The 3,945-nt window shown below is 40.8% G+C and overlaps 1 protein-coding gene across 1 annotated transcript in view; it reads right to left on the minus strand.

Moving 5' to 3' along the window:
- The window catches only part of ADD1 (adducin 1), an 81,818-nt gene that overhangs the window by 36,012 nt on the left and 41,861 nt on the right, over window positions 1-3,945 (minus strand). The gene's annotated exons all lie outside the window — the stretch shown is intronic.

Here is a 3,945-nt window from a genome sequence, read left to right on the forward strand (position 1 = left end):
GTGTGGGTGTGGGTGTGGGTGTGGGTGTGGGTGTGGGTGGGTGGGTGTGTGTGTGTAAATACTGAAAAGATGGGGTGGGGGGAAAACATAATAGTAAGAGTGAAAAAGGGGGGACAAAGCTACAAGAAAAGCTATCTACCTCATGCCAATACATCTGAAAGTAAAAAAAGGCCAATTTTCCTTAAACACACACACAGATGCATGCGCGTGCACACATGCATATACAAACTTAAAACTGATTAAGAGCACTCAGGATAAGAGCTCTCGGCAAACAAGGAACAGAAGGGAACTTCCTTAACTTGATAAAGGACAGCTACAAAACCCTACCACTGTCAAACATAACGATGAGAGAAGGTTCCCCCTGCAGCAGGCGCAAAGCCAAGGTGTGTGCTCTCTCACTCTCACCAAACACTGTCCTGGGGTCCCGGAGAATACAACAAGGCGAGAGAGAGAGAAATGCACACTGAATGCGAAACAAATAAGCATCTGACTGCAACCCCATTTGGTCATCTTGTAGTATCTTTTTTATATGTTGCTAGATTTGACGCTTTTTTTAAATTATAAAATATCTCAAACAGGTAGAAAAATACAGAGAATACAATCACATATCCACCATTTTGATTCAACAGATGTCCATCTTCTGCTGCAGAGATTTTATTATTTATTTTTAAAACTGAGCTGGAATTTAAATAGCACCTAACGAACCATTTTAAAGTGTACAATCCAGTGGCACTTAGTGCGTTCACAAGGCTGTGCAGCCACCCCCTCTCTGGTTTCAAAACCTTTTCATCACCCCAGAAGAACAACACCCCACTATCCACTCCCCCCACCCCCATCCCCAGGCAAGCAATAATCTCCTGTCCATGGATGTACCTATTATGAGTACTTCATATCAAAGGAACCACAGGTGACCCTTTGTGTCTGGCTTCTTTCACTTACTATAATGTTTCTGAGATTTATCCAAGTTGTCGCATATATTAGGACTTCGTTCCTCTGTACGGCTGAATGATATACCACTGTACGTACATAAGGAGCCCTGGAGGCATGACAGCTGCTGCTGGGCTTGGCTTAGCGCTTGGCTGCTGACTCAGTGGCTCTGCAGGAGAAAGACCTGGCAATCTGCTCCTGTAAAATTACAGCCTAGAAAACTTCATGGGGCAGTTCTACTCTGTCATACGTGGTCGCTATGAGTCAAAAACCGACTCAACCGCACACAACAACGCATGCATATACCCACATTCATTCGCTGATGGACATTTGGGTTGTTTCCACCTTTCGGATATTATGAATAACGCTGCTATAAACATTCGTGGACAAATGTCTGTGTGAATATATATTTGATTTTCTCCCATTTTGTAAGTTGTTTTTTCAATTCTTGATAATGTATATTGATGAAAACTATTTTTTTACCACACATAGATTTGTATTTAATAATCTAGACACCAGCCTAAAGTTCAAACAAGTGTATATAAATAAAACTCAACTTTTTTCTCAGTATTAAAAGAAATGCTTAAAAAGTTCAAGTGTTTATTTTAAATGGTAAATCAATTTAAATGTTTGTTAAAATTACTTTTTATTTTTATTTTTTTTCCCATACAAAAATTCAAACATACATTGTTATGTCACCCTAATTGCTCTCCCCATACTGTGACCGCACACTCCTCCTTTCCACCCGATTCCCCACGTCCATTCAACCAGCTCCTAACCCTCTCTGCCTTCCCATCTCACCTCCGGACAGAAGCTGCCCGTTTAGTCTCCTGTATCTACTTGAGCTAAGGGGCACACTCCTCACGAGTATCACTTTATGTCCCACAGTGCAGTCCAACTCGTCTGAAGAGTTGGCTTCGGAAATTGTTTTAGTTCTGGGCTGATAGAGAATCTAGGGGACATGCTTTCCGACGTTCCTCCAGTCTCAGTCAGACCATTAAGTCTGGTCTTACTAGAATTTGAGTTCTGCACCCCACCTTTCTCCTGCTCCATCAGGGACTCTCTGTTGTGTTCCCTGTCAGGGTGGTCATTAGTGGTAGCCAGGCACCATCTAGTTCTTCTGGTCTCAGGCTGATGAAGTCTCTGGTTTATGTGTCCCTGTCTGTCTCTTGGGCCCTTCCTTGTGTCTTTGGTGTTCTTCATTCTCCTTTACTCCAGGTGGTTGGGACAAATTGATGCATCTTAGATGGCCTCTTGCAAGCTTTTAAGACCCCAGATGCCACTCACCAAAGTAGAATGCAGAATATTTTCTTAATAAGCTTTGTTATGCCAATTGACCTAGATGTCCCCTGAAAGCATGGTCCCCATACCCCTGCCCCTGCTACTCTGTCCCTCAAAATGTTTGATTATATTCAGGAAACTTCTTAGCTTTGGTTTAGTCCAGTTGTTGACTTTCCCTGTAGTGTGTGCTGTCCTTCCCTTCACCTAAGATAATTCTTATCTACTATCTAGTTAGTGAATGACCCTCACTCTCCCTCCCCACCCTCGTAACCATCAAAAAATGTTTTCTTCTGGGTTTAAACCATTTCTTGAGTTCTTATAATAGTGGTCTTAAACAGTATTTGTCCTTCTGTGCCTAAATATACTCAGCATAATGACCTCCAGATTCCTCCATATTATAAGATGTTTCACGGCTTCATCGTTGTTCTTTATCGTTGTGTAGTATTCCATTGTGTAAATATACCATAATTTGTCCATTCGTCCAGTGATGGGCACCTAGGTTGTTTCCAGCTTTATGCTATTGTAAACAGTGCTGCAATGAGCATGGGTGTGCATATATCTATTTCTGTGACGGGTCTTATTTCTCTAGGATATATTCCAAGGAGCGGGATAGCTGGATCATATGGTACTTCTATTTCTAGCTTTTTAAGGAAGCGCAATATCGATTTCCAAAGTGGTTGTACCATTTTATATTCCCACCAACAGTGTATAAGTGTTCCAGTCTCTCCACAACCTCTGCAGTAGTTATTATTTTGTGTTTTTTGGATTAATGCTAGCCTTGTTGGGGTGACATGATATCTAATTGTAGTTTTGAGCTGCATTTCTCTAGTGGCTAATGATCGTGAGCATTTCCTCACGTGTCTGTTAGCCGCCTGAATATCTTCTTCGGCGAAGTGCCTGTTCATATCCTTTGCCCATTTTTTAATTGGGTTATTGGTCTTTTTGATGTTGACGTTTTGCAGTATCTTGTAGATTTTAGAGATTAGACGCTGATCGGATTTGTCATAATCAAAATTTTTTTCCCAGTCTGTAGGTTGTCTTTTTACTCTTTTGTTGAAGTCTTTTGATGAGCATAAGTGTCTGATTTTTAGGAGCTCCCATTTATCTAGTCTCTCTTCTGGTGCTTGTGCATTGTTACCTATGGTCCATATTGTGTTTATCTCATGTATTAGGGCTCCTAGCATTGTCCTTATTTTTTCTTCCATGATCTTTATCGTTTTTGATTTTATATTTAAGTCTTTGACCCATTTTGAGTTAGTTTTTGTGCACAATGTGAGGTATGGGTCTTGTTTCAGTTTTTTGCAGATGGATATCCAGTTATGCTGGCACCATTTGTTAAAGAGACTGTCTTTTTCCCAATTAACGGACTTTGGGCCTTTGTCAAATATCAGCTACTCATAAGTGGATTAATTTATGTCTGGATTCTCAATTCTATTCCATTGGTCTATGTATCTGTTGTTCTACCAGTACCAGGCTGTTTTGACTACCGCGGCAGTATAATCAGATAGTGTGAGACCTCCCACTTTGTTCTTCTTCTTGAGTAATGCTTTACTTATTCTGGGCCTCTTCCCTTTCCATAGGAAGTTGGTGATTTGTTTCTCCATCTCATTAAAAAATGCCGGTGGAATTTGGATCGGGATTGCATTGTATCTGTAGATCGCTTTGGGTAGAATTGACATTTTCACAATGTTGAGTCTAACTATCCATTAGCAAGTCTCTTTTGGTTTCTTGCAGTAG

The sequence above is a fragment of the Trichechus manatus genome, unplaced genomic scaffold (genome assembly GCF_000243295.1).
Source record: "Trichechus manatus latirostris isolate Lorelei unplaced genomic scaffold, TriManLat1.0 scaffold00111, whole genome shotgun sequence".
NCBI classification, from domain to species: domain Eukaryota; kingdom Metazoa; phylum Chordata; class Mammalia; order Sirenia; family Trichechidae; genus Trichechus; species Trichechus manatus.